At 41.3% G+C, this 21022-nt stretch overlaps 1 protein-coding gene and 1 long non-coding RNA gene across 9 annotated transcripts in view; one reads left to right on the top strand and one right to left on the bottom strand.

Annotated features, from left to right (window-relative positions):
- LOC123021978 overlaps positions 1-3987 on the bottom strand; it is a 33605-nt gene extending 29618 nt beyond the window's left edge. For 2 of the 6 annotated variants that reach the window (XR_006414439.1, XR_006414437.1), the window contains exon 1: positions 399-3987. This is a non-coding gene — a long non-coding RNA (uncharacterized LOC123021978). The remainder of the gene's footprint in view (positions 1-398) is intronic. The other 4 variants (XR_006414438.1, XR_006414444.1, XR_006414440.1 and 1 more) reach the window with 4 other exon arrangements.
- Positions 1-21022, top strand: part of LIN28B (lin-28 homolog B) — a 94986-nt gene that overhangs the window by 41606 nt on the left and 32358 nt on the right. The gene's annotated exons all lie outside the window — the stretch shown is intronic.

The following is a 21022-nucleotide window of genomic DNA, read 5'->3' as shown; positions in this document are numbered from 1 at the left end:
GCTTAGCTCAGGCTGCCAAAACAGAAAATGTAGAAATCTATGAACTTTATGTTTGGCTTTGCTAAATTTTGTGTAGGAGAGAGATTCATTTTAAGTGGAAATTGTGTTGCAGTTGACTTGTTTGATTTGTATGGAGTTCCACAGAGAAAAATAAACAGATCTGCCTCCAGCATCATAGGATGTGGTATTAACCCACAGGAATAAGGGCATAGTGCAGAGATGCACTGAGCTGTGTCGGGCTTACCTGCCGCACTTACCTCTCTCCTCATCAGAACAGCAATTCACAGTTCTAAGTTACAATTTGTAAAGTAGCCTGTAGTCTAGTAACTTCTTGGTTCAAAAGGTTACAAACTCACTTAAGCAGCAAAAGTATGGATGCTGTAAATTAAGGTACCCACCTTAACTTCACTTCCATGTTAGTAGTAAGGGCTTCATACAGACCCATGGCACTTCTGACTTAGCCTTTCATGCACGTACATCTCCTCTTGGTCTTTCATTCAGTCATTGTCTTCTGCAGATTCAAGACAGGACTCTGCGCAATGGCACACTGTTTAATAAGATTTTATTCATTTGAATTATTAATTCTAATAGATAAACTATGCAGGAGGTTATCTCAACTCCAAAGCATAATCCTGTGAATGTTTAACCAGGTGTCATGCAACTATTCTAGCTTATCTGCACATTAGACTAACTCTGCTTAAATCAGGGGAGGGTCAGGGGGCTACCTCCCACACCCCCTGGCAGCAGCTCAAATTGTGGAAATTTTACAGAGAAACAAGGCAAGACAATGAAGGGAGAAGAATAGCACTTTCAATCGGAATTATGCTTTTGAGAATTTTGCTTGCAAACACACTATGTTTTCCTTCAAAATTGCTATAATTTTGGTAATGGTGGGTAGAGACAGTGGGGGCTGCCACGATGGCCCTGGGGAGTCTGCTTTTGGCTCTTGGGCTGTGAGGTGCTTATGCTTGGCTTACTATTTTAAATAAAAAGCAACCTAGCGCAAAGGCCAATCCTATATATGTTTGCTCCTCAGTGCAAGTGCATCCTCCTTATTTCTAATGAATTTTATTGCCTGAAACAACACCCATCCCAATAATTAGTTACCTCCATTCTTTTGTCTGTCTGCATCCTCTCATTATCAGCCTTGTTCTTTTCTCCCCAACTCGCCCCATGTTGTCCATCATTAACATCAATAAGAGCTTGCAGTGAAGGAAAACAGAAAGTCAGTGTGTACCTAGGCAGCCACTAGGAACTTGAGTATCTGTGTTCTCCAAAGCTGCAGAAGAAAATTAGAAAGATGTAGAGAAAACATGGGTGCATGGAAGCAAAGTTGCAACGAAGCAAGACTGAGGTTCTAGAATATACTTGCTGCCTTTATTTCATGGCACAGACATTAAATGTTTCATGTTTTATTTTATGTATTTATTTACTGCATTAGTATACCAGTCAATATCTAGACAAATTCCAGGGCAGTGAAAAATAAAGATTAAATTTATAAAAAGGCTAAAATAAGCACATTAAAAACAGTATATTAAAACTGGCTGGTAAGCAATGAAGACTTTCAGGAACAAAGACTTTTCCAGCAAGTGCCAGAAAGAAGAGTGTGAAAGCCTGACTGACTTCCAGGGACAGGGCATTCCGTACAAAGAGAGCCACCACACTGAAGAGCCTGGTCAACTCCAGTTCGGTGATAGGTCCAATGACTTCAGTTGCCAGGCAGGCTGGTAAAGCTCTCTCAAATATCCTGACACCTTTGTACACTAGTTCCAGAACATTAAACCTGGCTTGGTTGCCAATGGGCAGCTACTGCATCCCTGCCCAAGGGCCAACCAACTTCTGCTTAAATCCCTCTAGTGCTTCAACTAAGCTGAGTGTTGCTTGTTTGTTAGTTAATTAATTTAATACCCTGCCATTCACAGCTGTTTCTGTCATGAATTCTATCTTGAAGTGACCCAGTCACTTACCCAAGAGAGTTCTTCCACTTGCATTTCATCTGCCATTTCTTTATATTGGGTCAGAATTAAGCCCAAGATTGCAGTTGCCCTTGTTCCTTCCTCTACCTTCTGCAAGGTAGTCAGCAAGTCAGAGCAAAAATAAATAATAAATATTTATAATAAATAAATATACAATAACAATAAAGAAAAACTTACTGGATATTCCATTCGCTGCAGACTTCCAGCAAATGTCAGAATAGTTGAAGTTCCTATTACTCTATTGCTTGTCCCAGTAAAAGTTTTATTAATTCTCCCAGAAGACACCATCCATGTTAACTGCCACAACAATTTATCCCTCCATCTATCTCTAACCATGCTTCTTTTCTTAGCATTACAGATTTCCACACATTCCTAAATATACTGCAACTTCCCTTCCTGTTAGCTCTTTTCCTTTTCAACAAGGTATGCCCTTCATTGGCAATATTCCAATCAGGAGTCACATTGGACCAAGTGTCAGTGATATCTATCTGATCGTCCTTACCATTTTGTATTAGGATTTCAAGTTTCTCCTGTTTGTTTCTCATGCTCCATGTATTAGTATATAGTCACCTGAGGCCATAGATGTTGCACCTTTTCAGTTTCCCTGCTGTGTTAACTGCAATTTACTGGATCTGCTTCCCCAAGTCTTGTCTCCTCCTTTGTCCTTCTCTGTGATACGTAACTCAGTAGCTAGCTTACACCCACACACATACAAGGTTTGTTTAAAATAATCAGGTTTGCAAGTCTGCTACCCAAAAAAATGTTTTCTAGTCCTAGTGAGGTTCACCCGAACTATATGAAAGGAGTCCTACAAATTGGTATTGAAAGCTGTGGTCCACAAAACCAAACCTTTCCAGTGACATCATCTGCACAACCAGCTATTAATTTCAGGATCTTTCCCTAACAGTGCACTGACCTTCATCAGAAAGGATTGATGAAGAGATAACACTTGTACCTCCAAATCCTTCACTTTCCTATCCAGAGCCTCACGGTCTTCGGAGATCCATTCAACATTTTTTCTGGCACTACCATTTGCTCCCACATGAATCAGCAAGAGTGGATAGCAGGCAGTTGTCTTGATGAGTCTCTGCACCCACGCCATCCCATCTCGGATCTGTGCTCCAGGAAGGTGAAATGCTTCCCAAGATTAATTATCTGGTATGCACACCGCAGCCGCCAGTAGGGAGTCTCTCGCCGCTGTCCCGCATCTGCTCCTTCTGGGTTGGCTCTTCTGTTCCTCCCATACATGTGTGTCTGGGTGCCTTCACCAGTATTTTGTGGAGTTCAGGGTGGTGTCCCACCTTCAGGCCACCCAGGATTCATAACCACCCAATGGAAAGGATTGGTGGGTAAATTCTTCAATTCCACATGGACCCAAGTGTCTTCCCTAATGATCTGTAGTGTGCACGCAGTGCCCAGTTTTCCAATGGCCCAGGGTCACCTTCCATGGGAAGAGCTCTTCATCTGTTCTGCCGTGTGTCACATTCTTCCTCCCCTCTAGTTCTCCTTGCCTTCTGTTTTCTTCCCCTTCCTTGGCTCTCTCCTCCTCCTATTGTTCTTTCAAGAGGGCTACCTGCCTCTCAACTACAAGCCGTTCAACTGTCTGTCTTTCTCGACAAGTTGAAGTGTGCAGAAGCATGCTTCAGCCTCCCTGCATTCTCTTCCAGGAGAGCTCCCAGCCTTCACAGGCTGCAGGTTTGGTTCCTGTTCTCCCTAGAAGGAAGACGAACATGGCACACACCCTGCAGGTTGCTGGAACAACTCCGTCCATTTGCACAGTGCAATGTATTCCAGATGGCCCTGCTGTTTCCATGGACTCCTCTCCAACCTCTCCTAGTAAACTCACTGCTATCATTCACTGCCAGGACACAGAGCCTTGCAGCAGAGCTGACCTGATTAGTCCCAACTGTAAGATTATGGCCCAGCCCACAAGCCACAGGCTTGTTAGCTGTAGGCTGAGTCATGTGACCCAGCAGTCAGTCCCAATTTAAACAAAGAGCAGCAGGGTGTTTTGTTTGGGTTTCCCCCCCCCCCCCTTTGGATGGGGAAGCTGTTCATTTTGGGGAGTGGGGAAAAAATGACCCTCGCAGTCAAGTGACGTAGCACCCTAAGCAAAGAGAGGGAACACAAAGCCCCAAACAGACAGACCCTCCAAACAAGTCTCAAACTCAGCTCACAAGCTATAAATCCACCTCCTCCTTGTCATTTTGAGCAGCCCCATGAAAAATCTCCCCCCTCCCCACAACCTCCTGTTCACTCACTCCGAGGAAATGGGCGGATTCACTGTGGAGCTGAACCGCTTTGAACAGTCCTAGGTATAGACTGTGGACAGCAGGCTACTAAGGAAGGCCATTTTAATTACCTACACATTACTGTTGTATTATTTCCTTAACAGTTTGCCTGATAATTTAGAAAGTATGTTACTGATTGATAGACTGGGTGTATTAAAATTCATCTGTATTGTTTCATATATTAAAATCCCCAAGCAATTCACATCAAAATGCAATATAACAGGCCAGATAAAACAATAAATAATGTAAAGATTAAAAATATTTAAAAAGCATTGCAATACTATGTCAGGGCAGTAAGAATCTCTAAAGAAATCAGAGAAAGCCTACTTGACTATGTGTGTTTTCAAAAGGTGCTTACAATGCTTTGCAGAAGTATTCACCCTTTTTGACATTTCCACATTTAAGTTGCTACCTGATATTTAAATTGATTTAATTGACATCATTACCAGTTGATGCACACAAGATGCTCAATGCTGTGAATGTGCGCGCACACACGCATGCACACAGAGTGGCACAAAAATTAAGTTAAAAAACCCAAACTGACACCTGTTGGCTGAGCAAGCATTCACCCCCTTAAGGCAATATTTAGTAGAAGCATCTTGGGCAGCAATTACAGCTGTGAGTCGTAAGACACCTTCAGCTTTGCACATCTGAATCCTTTAGTGTTTTCCCCTTCTTCCTGGCAAGATTGTCAGGTTGCATGGAAACCATTGGTGAACTGCAACATTCAGATATTTGTTTAGGTGAAGCCCTGGGCTTTGACTGACATTCAGCTTTTCATTTATAAACCACTTCAACGTTAGTTTGGCTATCAGTTTAGGGGCATTATTCTCCTGGAAGGTAAAATTTTGCCCCAGTCCCAGATCACTTGTGGACTGAAAAGGGTTTTCCACCAAGAATTTCCCGTATTTGGCCCTGATCTTAACCAGTATACCAATCCCTGCTGAGGAGAAACATTCCCACAACAGGATGATGCACCTCCATGCTTCACTGTGGGGATGGTGATTTCAAGGCAATGAGCAGTGTTGGCTTTGCATTTTGCAGCAAAATCAGCTTTGGTCTCATCAGACCAGGGAACCTTTTCTCAGCTGTTTCCCACATGCATTTTTGCAAACCCAACTGGCTTGTTTCAGCAGCAACTTCTTCCAACCACTGCTCCGTAAAACCCAGGTTTGTGGAGCATCCAGCTTCCAGTCGTCCCATGGGTATTTTTTCCCATCTTAGCTGCAGATCTTGCCAGCTCATTCAGAGTTACTATTGGCCCCTTACTAATATTCTCCTTACAAGTGTTGGTGAATGGCCCTCTCTAGGCAGAGTCACAATTGAGCCATATCCTTTCCACTTTGCAGTGGTGGATTTAATAATGCTCTGGGGGATGTTCATGGTTGGGATTTTAGGGAAGGAGACTGACCCTGACTGGTGCTTCTGCACAAATTTATTGCAGAATTGAGAACTGTGTAAGCTGCCTTGGGTTCTTGCAAGAGAAAAAAAGGCAGGGTAGAAATGCAGAACAAATTATAATGTCTGCTTGGTCTTCATGATGCTGCATCAGGGCTAGTCTTCTCCATCTACCAAGCAGACCAGGACAAATGCTTTCAAATTACATGTCTTTGTTAAAGCTGACCAGCTAGGCTGGCTTTGCAATACAAAACAAGTATAATGCAAAAGTTAATAAGAAAGACACAAACCAAGCTAGAATACTGTCCATTAGGGAAATGTGCCCTAATAATATGAAGTTAATTACAAACTGAATACCTTTTCAAGGTGGATCCTGCAGATTATGGGCCAGTCACCTGCAATGTTTAGTGTTTCTCATCTGGTCCACCCTCTTAACCTTGATGCCATATGATTGGCCCAATGATGTTAAATCTGCTCCCACCCATCTCAACTTGCTTACTAGAATTTCCAAAGCTGATACTGTCTGCAACAGAGAGCCAGTGTGGTGTAGTGGTTAAGAACATGGGACTCGGACTCAGAGGATCTGGGTTCCAGTCCCCGCTCAGCCATGGAGCCAACTGGGTGACTTTGGGCCAGTCACAGACTCTCAGCCCAACCTACCTCACAGGGTTGTTGTTGTGGGGATAAGATGGAGGAGGAGAATGATGTAAGCTGCCTTGAGCTCTTTGTAGGAAAAAGGCAGGATATAAATCACAATATAAATAAAATAAATAAATAAACTGCCTGGTGTACCCCTGAGTCCTTTGGCTATGGCATTTCATCAGGAAATCCCAACTCCTCCACCACCTCTGAATCGGAATCTAAGTCAACCATCTCTTCAGGGAAATAAAGGGAAATCCAGGGAAATTCTAGGAACTGATATATTTTATCCTCAGTCGCATGGCACTGGAATGACACAGAGGTGCCCCTCATTGAACTATAATAAATAATTTCTGGAAGCAGTGGGTTACACTGAAACTGTGTGTGTGTAGTTCTGTATTTTGATTTTGCTATACAAAGCCAAACTGCACCATTAGAGAGAAAAAAATGTGGGGAGACAAAGTATGCCAAAACTCGACAATTTTTGAATAAAAGTTAAAAGATCCACAATACTTGTTGCATATACTTGTATATTGTGTATATCTCTGTGTATTACTGTATAACAGAACATACTATCATTCTTCAACATAATTAACAGCAACAAAGACAACCTAAATATCCCCATATTTGTAGAATATGCTTAAAGGCCATCCATTCAAAAGTTGCATTAAATTCTCCACCCATTCTGTTATTTCAGGTGGCCATTTATCCTTCCAGTGTTGTGTATCAGTCTTCTAGCTGTCAAAAGGCATAGAGAATCCATTTTTGTTACATTAAATACCAAGCAACAGATAATTAAGAAAAATATGTGCTTCTGTAAATATTAAAGAATTTCCCATCACAACATTTATCCAGATTATTACCACCTTCCAAAAGGAAGCAGCCACTGGGCATTGCCAGTACATAAGGAGAAAGAAGCATTAGCAGCATTACACCTGCAACAACTGGCCCATTTAATTAATTCTTATCAAAGAGACATTGTGCCATTCAGTATACTCAAAATATTATTTTTTGCTAAAATATAGCCTAAGATGCATGAGTTTATTTAGACATGTCACACCGAAGGGGGTAAACATTATGCAACAATGTCCATTTATTTGTGTTTATTTAACTTTTGTGCTGCAGCAAAATATTTTGCAATGTCACACTGTAAATTTATATATTCATATCCCTTCTTTTTTCCTCTTGCAAGGAGCCCAAACACCTTACATAATCTACCTTCATCTCTCCATTTTATTCTCATGACGATCCTGTGAGATGAATTGGGCTGAGAATCAGTGACTTGATTCAAAATCGCTTCATGGTCAAGCAATGACCAGAACTCAGATCCCCAGAGACTCAGGCCAACACTCTAACAACTAGACCAGAGTATCTTGTGTACACCAAGGGGTAGCAGTGCCAGTTAAATCCATTTCAGTTTCAGACTTTAGTTTCAAATTTCAGTTTCAGACTACAAACAAAATAGAGAAAAATCAAAGGGGGGTAGTGAATACTTCTTCAAGGTGCTGTACAACATGCCAAATTATGTGCTTCTCAGACCACTGAGATGGCCAACCGCTTCCTGGTGACATTCCACTGGTCATAGAACAACCCATGAAGTCTCCTCAGATTGTCCAAGGGAAGATGGTTCTCCAGGATGTCTGACCCTGAATCTTTGTATGTCAACAGTAAATGCGCGACCATGGCTTGTCAGCTAATAGGCAGTCGGTGAAGTTCCTTCAGTATATTTTACTTATTTATTAATTTATCTATTTAAAGCTTTTCTATCCTGTCCTTTCGCCAAAGTCTCAGGTAATACAGTAATAAAGCACAATATAGAAGGCCTGTGTGCCCATGTGTGTAGCTAATGGTTCCTCTGAGTATCCTAACAGCCATGTTCTTAACTAGCCGCAGTTTCCAAGCTGGGCACAAGGACAGCCCCAGGTACAGCACATTACAGTAATGTACAGTAATGAGAAGTCCCAATGCATGGATCACAGTCACTAGTTCTTACCTATCAAGATATAGCCATAGTTGTCACAACTGCTGAAGCTGCCAATGGATGCTCGAAGCCACCCACGGCACCTAAAGCCCTAATGACCGTGATGGATCCAAGAGCACCCCCAGACTATCTGCCTGTTGCTTCGGAAGGAATGTATCCTCACGCAAACAGGCAAGAACTCCAGTGCCTCTGTCAGGATTCATGCACTAGGCATACAGTGTAGACCATTATTGTTCAGCTCCTTGGCAGGGACACAGCTGAAACGGACACAGAGTAGCCTGGAATGTACTCCTCTGTTGTTGCCCTGGATCACTAGAGGAAATGTGCCCAGCTAGAGACAGTAAACTGTGTAAGCAATGATCACAGGCATGCACACGCATGTTATCATAACTGACAGTTTATTCTCACTTATCCCAGATTGTAGAAAATGGAACAACGAACTACAGTAGACCAGGTGCAGTCTAGGCACAAGGAAGAATTTCCTAACTGTAAGAGCATTGCAACAGTGGAACCAGTTGCCAGGAGAGGTTGTGTGATCTTCCACACTAGAGACATTCAAGAAGAAGACAGACAGTTATCTGAGTGGGATGGGGTAACTGGTATCCTGCACCAGCAGGGGGTTGGACTCAATGGCCCTCTTGCCCCCTTTCAACCCTATTGTTTGTGATTCTGTGGGAACAGACACAAATATAAATACAGCAGCTCCCTTGATAAATGCACTGCATACTTTCTACCTTTCACAGCTGTAGCTCACTAAATCCAATGCCAGCTATTTTATTTTTGGGAATGAAGCTTTACTAGAAGCATCTATCTAGCAGTGAGCATCTACTGAATAATTTGGCCTTTGTATAAAGGCTTGATTCAAATGACAATTTTGATACTTCATAATTTTAGGAATAAAGCATGGATTTTCATGAAGCCTGTAAAATTAGAAGCATTTTCAGGCTTTATAGTAAGTTTGTGTGTGTGCATGTGTGCACATGTATGCATGCACACCCATCATTCCCTATATTACTAAACTATCTCTGCAGACAGGCCTAAGAAGGTATGAATTGGGTCTGGACAATCCATTCCCAGGCACATATTCTTCAAATCTGATTTAATTGCATGCATTTGTAATGTGTTTAAATGATGTGTTTAAAATGTTATGTTAATATTTTAAAAATGATGTTATTTCTAGTAACTGATGTCTGTATCTATGATGCATTAGCATTTGTTATTCGTTTTGATTCTCTTCTTTTTTCTCTGTGTCTGCTCTGTGACTTTTATGAGTAGGGATTTTGTTAAGGTGGGGAGGAAAAAATGGGTTGGAGAACCATTTTTTTTCTTTCAGTAAAGGACTGAGAAATCTGAGTTTCCACCATTTGCTGATTTTGCTGAGCTTGGGGACTCATGCAGGCTGCTCCCTTCTCTCTGCTTGCCATCCTCTTTTTGCCTTTGCCACTTCCTTCTGCCCCGCTCCCCTCTCTTTGACGGGTATTGCCTTTTCTGCTGCCCCATTTTCTTTCTCTGTATTTTCTCTATCCTGTTTGAGCATATTGCTTGTACAAGAGATTTGAACTAGCAGCTTGAGGAGGGTTCTTAAAATTAGACCAAGGGCAACATAAAACTAGGGTGAGGGCTAAACATTTCCCACCCAGTCTCAGTCATACCTTTAAGTGATTCTTCCAGTATTTAACATCTAAACTATTTATCATGTTTGTTGGAATTATTTCAGGCCAAAATTGCATTCCATCATTTGACTGTATATCTGAAGGCAGTATATTGTCAGTTCAGTATTGTATTGTAACGCTAACAATCCCTGTATGTTTACTGTTACTAGTAAGCTGTACTAGTATTGAAAAGGTGATTTTTTATTTAGAATATCAAGTATCAGTTGTGATGGTGGGTGACTGACAGGAATTAACTTACTTTAATGCCAAGTAAAATGGGCCTTGAGTTGATTGAGATGTCTAGTCACTACACTTACAGTTTCATGCATGCTCCTAGGCCATATTAATAATACAATTGATATTGATGCAGAAATGCAAACCAAGTTGGTGATATGACCTCGCAGAGTAATTCCAGGAAACCTTTCCTGTGAAAGAGTGTGGAAGGAAGAACTCAAGACTGCAGAAAGCAGACAAAGCTGGGCAGATTTCCCAAACAAAGAAAAATGAAAATCCAGCATTACACATACAGAGAGAGTCAGACAGACCTGAACTGTGAAAGGCAGCCATAAAATTTAGGCATGAGTTAAGCAATTCCTTGTCTTTGATCCATGTTCAATGATAATTTTAATTTTGCATAGTTCTTGGCGTATGAAGCCTTTTTCAAGTATCGCATTCAGAACAGGGCGTAAGAGGTGATTTAAATTGCATTAGATTTGCAAGGGAATACCCTTCTGTGGCTTAGAAGTGACTAGAACTGTTTTCTACTCTTTAGCTTTTCGACAGTTTAAATGCTGATCAATTTACTTGAGCTCAGACAGGTTGGAAAACAATAGCAAACCACAGACTGCTCTCATTTCATTGTCTGCAATTAATGCTATAATACCCTTTACATCAAAGTTAACTGGGCTGCTTTGATTTCTTCTGTGATATATTGTAATATATCACTGAATACATGAGGGTGAAATTACTCTTAAGTTAGAAGTTTGATGTTATTCAGGGTTACCACATTTAATTAAGCATCTTTTCTTACAGTTTAAAAATTTAAGAACAATATGCATCCCCTTTTCAGTGGCCTAACTGCTGTTATGATAATAGACCTAGATTAAAAAGGTGTCAGTTTTCTTCAGTTCACATGCATGATTCCTTAAAGTTGGTGGGAGCAAGCAGTTCTTTAGTTAAAACGAGCAAAGGGGGATTTGCTTCCTTACCTATTGTTTTAAGAAAGCTATAAGGAGACATAAAATTTGGCTAACATGGAGGGGTGGGGGGAGTTCTGGATTTAAATAGGGACACCCAGCTTTTCCCCATTTATTGATGACTGTTGTGGGGGGGGTAACTTGTACCTGTGTCTGCCATCCCTATTGGTAATGTAACAGCTTAGGGATTTAAAGGATCAATGTGGAAAGGCCAAAATGTGGCTGCTGCATAGTATGTTTAACCTGGTAGTAAAATTGCCTACGGGATGCAGGTGGCACAGTGGTTTAAACTGCTGTGCTGCTGGGCTGGTTGATCAAAAGGTTGCCGGTTCGAATCTGCACAACGCAGTGAGTTCCCGTTGCTCCGTCCCAGCTCCTGCCAACCTTGCGGTTCGAAAGCATGCAAGTGCAAGTAGATAAAAAGGTACCACTTCGGTGGGAAGGTATCAGCGTTCAGTGCACCTCGATGTTTAGTCATGCTGGCCACATGACCACGGAGACTGTCTGCAGACAAATGCTGGCTCCCTCACAGCCCCGAAGAGTCAGATCTGACTGGACTTTAATGTCATGGGGAAACCTTTACCTTTAACATTGCCTAAGGTATTCGATGTAGAAATGCCTTTGGAAACAGTTAAGAAATGCAGCAAGTCAAAATGAGGCAACAAGGCTGTTATCAAGGAAAAAGAGCATCAGAACGGGTTAATTACTGCTGCTGGTCTTTACTTTGCTTTTAATCTAGGTCTCTTCTGTATTTAAGGATCTCTATCATGATTTCTCCTAACATAGAAGACTTAAAGCTGCAGTTATGTGTGTGTCGCTGCTAAATTGCCTCCTGTTCCTTATTTATTTTATTTTCTTAATTTCTATACCACCCAACAGCCAAAGCGCTCTGGGCAGTTATTAGTTAAAATTGTGACTCATGTCCTCATCCTCAAGCTGTATCCTGGTTTTTAGGAAATAAAATACTGTGATTACATAAATGATCTTCATGTATATAATGTAAGACTCATTGTGGTACAGAAACTGGAGCTCTGGCTTTAAAGAAGAATGGCTAGAATCCAGTCCCCTCTTCAAGTACAGAGCTTACTGGGTGGCATGCCCCATCTGTCAGCCTGATCTACCTCCAAACACTGTTGTAATGCCGAAATGCAACTCTGAGGACTGTGGAGGACTGGATGAAATACCTCACAATTTGAACACCAGACAGTCCATTTTTGAGGTGGTTTGTGGATCACTAGTATTTATAGTTTTAAAATTTTAGGGGAGGTTTGCATAACTGTTCCTGTTTTATTAGACTTTGTTGAGGTTGTGCTTTTGTGCAAGTGTGGTATACTATTTTGAGGTAACGGATACTAGTGCACAGAACACAGGGAAAGATTCAGGGCTGATTGTTAAAGGCAGCTTGAATGAAATTGTGTTGTGTATTCTGTTGTCACAGGCAAGGAGATTGGCATGTTTTCAATTTTTGCCCGTGTGTCAACATTTTTAAGGAAACCAGTGTTCGGAATTAACAAGTTCACATCATTCATAACTGAAAACTTCAGTAAACAGAAGTAGCTGGAAGAAAATTAACATTGTGAATCCTATAACTGATCTTAATTATATTCCAAAATTATTAAACTATCATTTCAATTGTATGTTCCCCCATAAATTAGAGCTTTAATGTTTAGAAAAATACTGCTTAAGTGCTAACTGTGCTAGGCAATTTTTAAATGATAACATTTCATTAAGTTTCAATAAACTTAATGGATTTCTGCTTTCGAAGGCCTGTATTGTCAGATTTTGGAATTTGCTGTTTAGTGCCTTCTTTTGTGGGAGTGAAATCTTTCAGGCATGAATTGATAGTCCAGATCTTTTGCGGTCTGTCTCTTCTAACCTATGACCCCTGTTCCTACAAGGTCAACATCTGAGGGCAGCAGATTAAGATAGTTTAAAGACTGGAATGGGAACTGGAATGGAAAAATTAGCCAGCACATTTTGGTTGCAAAACATCAAAGTCTTCAAACAATTTACTTATTTTTAAATGTAGTTTAAGAGTAAGAAGCTAATTACACTGTGTTTTGGAAATCTATGTATAAAATTAGAGCAGTGTGGAAGAAACTTCTACTGTAGCAATGTAGCATATTTTGGCAGTAGAACTAAAAAAAGAGTTTAGCAGTTTGCAGTGTAACTCGGAATCTGGTCTTACAACTTCTCTTTGCCTAATTGCTTCTCCCTCTCATTAGCTGTAGTGCTGACACTAGTGGCCGTGTTTCCACTGATTCTTGAGATGCAGTGAAATAGCTGGACTGCCTAAACTTAAACCAAGGGCTCTTCTGTTGCTGCTGTTCAATTGCTTTCTGTGGTCCATAACAATCAAGTAATGAGTCACATGGGTAAAACACTGCCACTGTTTTTGTAGCAATCTATATCCCTACATAAAAATAATTATACCTCTATCTGCATAATTGTGACTAAGGCTCTGTACAGACACACGTGCACCCATACTTCAACTTAGAACAAGTTGTAGGAGAAAGACTTCTCTTTGAAAAAAAAACAACAAAAAAGAAAGCTTCTGTTAACCTCCTTCATGTTACTTTTTAAAAACTAAATTCTAAATGTGAAAAAGTATGTTTTTGTTTTCCACTAAAACGAGAAGGAATCTGCGTCTTAATATATGGACTTTCTTCATACAAAAATGTGCCATGGAAAATTCATTGCTGTGCTGTATGGATAACTGATTGTGTTTAATGGTTTGAAGTGTGAGCAATAAGCCTGAAAGTCCCTAATTAAAACACTGAGGCTCTGGACTTACTGGTCTGTTGTATAAGTCATGGTGGGCTGTGATACAGGCCGATAGCCATTTTGTATATTTAAGCAATGACACTTGTGCAAACTACGTGAGGATGACTTTTGCTACTATCAAACAACCCTCTTATAAATCATGCAACAGTTGCTTGATCCTCAGATAAGCCCAGCTCACTGGATTCACATCACATGATAAAGCATGGCTTGATCCTTGTTTCAAAAGGGAACTGCAGGCCATGCTGGCTTAAATAAGCCATAGTTCTGGGTACCTAAAAGTTCTGGGCTTGGGCCCATTGCACAGAAGAATTACTCAAATGTGCATATGCTTATTTCCATATGTATGCATAATGAGGAATGAAGTCCTTTATATTGTATGGAAGCAAGCAGTTAACCCCTACTTGCTTTCAGGACTGAATTGTGCAGTGTCCCAAAGTGAATTTGCTTAAAACTTATGCTGCATGTTTACCTGCTTTTTGCTTGGTTTTTCAGGCCCACCTCCAAGTCAGGAGGATGGTATGCTAGGACCCTGAAAAAGCTGAAAGGCACCTTAAACACTTACTGATTAATTGCAAATTGAACACAGCACACTGACAAGGGAGAGGGTGAGAATATATTATAGGCTAAAATAATGCATGCTGTCAGGCTGTAATTAGTAAGCAGAACCCCCATTAACAAAAAAAAAGCAAGTAAGAAGGGGTCTCCCAGGCCATCTAGTCTGACCCCCGGCTCTAGCTGGCTCCACTCATGAAAAGACTACCATGTGCATGTTCAGCCTATCTTTGAACACCCTCACCAATGGGGCTTCAACCACCTCCCATGGAAGCTTATTCCATACTTTGGGGTCCTAACAGTCAGGAATTACTTCCTGGCATCCAAATTGAGCCTTGGTTCTCTGAGCTTTGCTCCATTGGAACACGTCCTGCCCTTCTCCGCAGGGGAAAACAAATGTCTATCCACCTCTGTGTGACACGTACCTATATGTCACCAACAGATCCCCTTGGACTCGTCTCTTCTCCAGTCTGAAAAGACCCAGTTCCCTCATTCTCGCCTCATACAGCTTTCCCTGCAATACGGCCACCATGCTTGTGGGCTATGCTGCACCGATTCTAACCTTGCTGTATGCGTGCTTCCTGTAATGTGGAACCCAGAACTGAGCACAATACTCCAGTTGCAGGTGCACTGGAGTCGTATAAAGTGGCAGTAATACCTTTCTTGATCTAGAAGCCACACTTCTGACTATGCAACCAAGGGTGGCATTTGCCCTCTTGACCGCCATGTCACACTGCTGACTCACGTTTAACCACCAGTTGACGATCACCCCAAGATCCCTTTCACAAGTGCTGCTCTCCAGCCACTTTTCCCCTAACCTGTACTTATGACATCCATTCCTATTCCCCAAGTGCAAGACCTTGCACTTATCCACACTGAATGCCATTCTTTTGTTCCCTGTTCAGATCCTTCTGGATCCGGAGTACCTGCTCCTCAGTTGTGGCCACCACCCCCATTTTAGTATCATCTGTGAATTTGATCAGAAGACTAGTCACCCCCTCTTCCAGTTCATTGATGAAAAGATAAAACAGGATCAGTCCCAGGACAGAGCCCTGGGGGACCCTTCTCATCACAGGCTGCCATCCCGATGATTCCCCACTAATAGTAACCCACTGCTTTCAGTCCATCAACCATGTCCTAATCCCATTGGACAGTGCATTGGTCTATCCCCAAACTCCTCAATTTCTCAACCAGAATATCATGCGGCACTTTGTCAAAGGCCTTGCTGAAATCCAGGTAAACCACATCTACTGCATCCCCTCCACCTTGACACCTTGTAATAGAATTCCACAAGGTTTGTCTGGCAGGACCTGTTTTTGTAGAAGTCATGTTGCAAGGCTGCCAAACTGCCTTCCCTGTCTAGGGTTACTGGATCTCTCACTGTTACGAGCCTTTCCTTTGCCTTTCCTACAATGAATGTACAGCTAACCAGTGTGTAATTCGCCATGTCCCTCTACTACCCTTTTTGAAAATTGGGACCATTGACGCCACCCTCCAGTCCTCTGAAACGTCACCCGTTCTCCACGAGGCCTCAAAAATGGAGGCCAGTGGGCGTGAGAGAACCCCTGCCAACTCTCTAAGTACACTCTGGTGTAACCTGTCAGGGCCTGGCACCTTTGTAATGTCCAATGCCCTGAGGAGCCCCTCAACTTCTAGGGGGGTGACTCTAATCTGTGCCCCTAAGTCTCCAGCCTCATCTAAACTCCTATGCGGATCTCCCCCATCCTGCTTTGGGGAGCACACAGAGGCAAAATAGTCATTCAGCATCCCTGCCTGTTCCCTTGCATCAGTCACTGGATCCCCTTTCTCTTGCTATTTACATGCTAATAGAAGCCCTTTTTGTTGCTCTTGATATTTTGTGCAAGTCTCAGCTTATAATCAGCCTTAGCCTTGTGAAGAATCCTTCTGCAATGGGCCTCCTCCTCCCAGTATACCTTTTTGTCTATTTGCCCCAGTACCCATTTCCTACGGAGGTTTCTCTTGCATCTAATACCTCTAACCACCTCCTTTCACATCCATGGCAGCCCGCTCCTCCTCCTCCTGGCCTTACTAACTAGCAGTATCCTCAGTATTAAACTTAGTGAGATTTATTTCTGACTAAACCCCTATGCTCTCTTTACCTTCTCATTGCCAGTGCACACAACAGCACCAGAGAGAGTCCTCAGGATTGAAAGATGTTGTTTTGCTGCTGCTGACCCTGAGCCCAGATGAGTGCTCAGACAGAGCCACCACAAACCTTCCTGCTCATTTCATTTTGAATACACCATTTTGGAAGCTTCTGTGGGATTAGTCATAATGGCTCACATTTCAATGACAAAAATGTAGTAGAATGCACTTGTATATTCCTGAGCATCTAAATTCTTGGGGTAAAGTACAAACTGTTCAAGACCCTGAGAATAGTCAGAACAAAAGAAAGGAAGATGGATGGATAGAGAGAGATGAGATGAGATGAGATTCTCACTGCAAAAGGGATGTCTGACTACCCACCTCCTTTTTGTAGGCAAAGATCCTTCCTTAGCAGTCATCTGTTGGGTGCACTGGGGAATGTTCAAGGAACAACTTACCCACCCTTGCTTATTGCCTATTGCCAGGGTGAGCTACTGTCACATGCAAACCTGCCCTCCATCTCTGTCTGTTTCACATTTGCAATATGAAGAGGAGGATCATAACAGTTTACTTTTTAAGACTTTACTTAAATAATGCATATGAATTGGAATATTTGGGACACACTGTACGGGCACAATCAAATGTGTCATGAGTCCTGTAAGGAGCTTCAGGTGTAATGTCAGGATTGTTGGCTGGTATAGCAGAAATCCTGTTGCACCGTGTTATCATCACAGAACAAGAATCCTACATCATAGCACAATATAATTTACTGTGTCAGACTGGGTGCTTCCACATAAGTGCTGCATGCTGTCAGGAATGGGACTTGAATTAGTCCAACAGTGCAGGCAAGCAGGAAACAAAAGCAAACGGAAAGATTGGAACAACCTGGTAAAGTGCCCTGCCTTAAGTCGGAATAATGTGATTCTCTGTGAAAAAAGGACTTGTTTTTAAATCACTGGTTCTAAATAAGGTTTCCCATTTTGTATTCACATTTCCTGAATAAATGTACACACTGACTGGTTGCTATAACAACCAGTAAACACTTGTGCTATATAGTAGGAATCCATAAATATTCATAAGCTGAGAAAATAACACTTTGTAGAGCCTCAGGTAGTTAAAGTGCATAAAACATGAGTACAAGATAGCCAGGGTCAGTGGATAATTCCAGAGTGAGCCGGGCTGGGTCCCGGATCTTGGTGCTGGTGGCAGAATGCCAATCCCTTGAACCAATCCAGGAGCTCACCATAATAACTGTGATATGTGACTGGGTAGTTCACATTGGGAAAATCAGGTGTGCATGCACACACCCGTGGGTGTATGCCTTTTAACTAAGGAACAAAATTAACATTACTGTAAATACAGCAGGTATCTAGCAGCAAAATCTTCCCCACCTCCATTTTTACTCAAGAGTAGGCACAGGCCCCTGATCCGTTATGTTATGATCTAGCGTGGTACCTTTACATAATTTAGTGCAAACTTTTTTTCCACAGAACATAGCTTAGATGTATGCATTTAAAGTAAGGTCTGTTTTAGCCCTCAATGGCATCGAAAAGAGTACCATGTGTTAACTTTAAGAGGTTATGCATGTGAACGTTAACCCATTTATACTGCAGTTTGATTTTTGATTTTTAATTGCCATCTTACAAACTTTTAAAATTATCGTAATGGAAACATTACCTTTTCACAACTTTACACAACTGGCATTCAATGACTGAGTTCACATGACATGGCAACATCCGTGTCTTACATGAAACAGTGGGCTATTATGTCAAGTGAGCCTGCAATGGGTTTCTCAAGGCATGGCTAACTTTGGGCTATAAGCCACTGCTGACGACTCATGGCTTGATGAGTTGTCCTGTCATCCAGCCCCTGATGATGCAACCCATCACGGGCAAGCCCAGCCACTAGTGAGAGGCTTAAGGGCAACTGGCACAGGCTTCCTCCACTACCCACCACCATTGCAAACTTTTTGAGCCCACTGTGGCTTCTTTCACTGTATTGTAAAAATAAAACCACTTTTGGTTGCCTTGGCAAATCTCTAAACTAGATTACTGTAATGCACTCTACATCGGCCTGCCTGAAGTCTATTCAAAAACTGCAGCTTGTGAAAAATGTGGAGCCAGACATTAAGTGGTCCAGACATTACGCACCAATTTTGACCACCTTGCATTGGCTACCTATGGGCTTCTGAGCCCAAATCAACATGTTGGTTTTAATTTGTAAAACCCTGTATAGCTTGAGAGCACAATTTCTTCACACCTCAATTTTCCCATATGCTAAGGTCTGCATCTGGAGCCTTCCTCCCACTGCCAGCTACAGGGTTGGCAGCAAGGGGTGCAAAGAGTCAGCAATGAAAGAGACCTTCTCAGTGGTGGTACCCCAGCTGTAGAATTATCCTCCCACCTGAAGTCTGCCTGGTTCCAGAGTTGTCATCTTTTCAGCATCAGGTTAATATTGTTCTTCTCCCTCAGGCTTGTCATGACACCTGATGGGATATGTCATCTGTTTAAATCCAGTCTAGTTTTACTGAAATTGTTTTAGATGTTTAAAGTGTTTTAAATGTTGAAAATTGGAATTTTATGGTATTTATAGTTTTGTTGCATCCATTTTTATTATCCTTCTTTAATACACTGTTGTGGACCACATAAAGATCTTCAACTACTGGGCAGTATAGAATAAAATTAATAGTAATTATTATGCTTATTAAAAAGTGCATCCCCTGTTTTATTAAAGGAAAACCAAACTTGACAGGGCTCCCAAACTTGTATCTCTTTAAAAGGGGAGTTTTCAGTGGGAAGCTGTTGGATTTGGATTGTCCATATCTACTAAAAATCTGTCAAGGTTGATTATTTAAAACAATAAAACTTTACGAAATATAGTGGGATTATAACCACGGAAACATCAGAACTAGGCATTTTAAATTGAAAAGATACCTTTATGCCATTACTAAAATTCTAAAGAGTGGATATCAATCATAATTCCTGAAAGAAGATACTCCATAATTTAGGGCAATACAGAAGAAAGGATTTTCATACATGCCTGATAAATGCACTTTTGCAGGTAATAGTGCCTTCAAGAGGGCCTCTCGTGCAGACGTCATACTCGAGAAAGATCAGTGGTCCTTTAAGCTGTACTGTGCTTATTTTAGTTATTTACAGTGGTGCCTCATACTTCAAATGACCCTCAGGTCGAACATTCCAGAATTTGAACTCTAAAATCAAGAAAAAATCATTCCAAAGTTTGACTGATGCTTCTAAGTTTGAACATGTAGTGAAAAAATATGATCACTGCAGAAACGAAATCTGTTGTGTGCCCAAGTTTTCAATAATTTTCACTACCTTTTCAGAGCATGCCTTTTCTATTGTTTTCAGAGTATTGCACATTGTTTAGGGTCTGGGAACAGATTAATTCACTTTCCATTATTTCTAATGGGAAAATTGATTCGGACTTCAAATGATTCAGAGTTCGAATGGCCTCCTGAAACTAATTAAGTGTGAAGTACAAGACACCAATGTATTTACTAATTTATATCATGCTTGTCTTCCAAGGTGGAAATTTGAAACCTGGGAAAATTCAAGTTCAGAAATCCTTATATAATTGTGATACTCACTGAGTGACTTTGGGCAAGTACTATCACTCAAGACAACCTACTGTACAGGGTTGTTGTTAGGATAAAATTCATCACAAAATCCTGCCAGGTACATTGCCTTGAAAGATCGCAACTTGCCCAACATCACTCAGTGAGCATATTTGGAGATTTGAAGTCTTGGTCTGAAAATGATTGCTGCACTGGCTTTAATTACTGTCCTAGCGCTAAACTGTACAAATTCTAAAAGGCCATAAAATTTTCATGAGGATGGGCTTGTAAATGAGTTGGCACAAATAGAAGAATTCATTTGAATTTGCAGCACTTTTCTGCCAGTTTGGAAGCAGCCCTTGTGTGGATCTGATCTATTATCTTTAAGGTACCACAAGACCCTATGTCAGGGCAAGCCCCTGGAATTTTGTTCTTAAGTATGAGGGACTGACCTATTTACTGGGAGCCCAAATCTGCACAGAAGCAGGGAAAGAATATTTCTGAACATGGGTGGATTAGTTAAACTGAAGCTGTTCTAATACGAATGATTCCAATTCTGTTCTATTACAGAAGTAACTAAAAATAATCGAACAGTCTGCCTCATCCCCTCAGTTGTGCTTGTGGGAGCAGCTACTGACTGCTTTTGCCTTGTGTATTCTGTTTTTATTCAAAAGTGGGGATCTAAGTCTTGAAGTAAGGGAAAAATAAAGGAAAACAGAGGGACAATCTCCTTAAAAAAAGAACCAGGTAGAAGAACCAGGTAGGAGTCTTGCTTGTTAATAAGGGTGATTTTATTTTAGAGAGAGGGAAAGAGAAATCATGTGTGTGGAATGAATATATATATATATATATATATATATATATATATAT

The sequence above is a fragment of the Varanus komodoensis genome, unplaced genomic scaffold, assembly GCF_004798865.1.
Source record: "Varanus komodoensis strain SLA01 unplaced genomic scaffold, ASM479886v1 scaffold1, whole genome shotgun sequence".
NCBI lineage: Eukaryota > Metazoa > Chordata > Lepidosauria > Squamata > Varanidae > Varanus > Varanus komodoensis.
The sequence above is the reverse complement of the archived record's forward strand: the minus strand, read 5'-3'. Positions and strand labels throughout refer to the sequence as shown.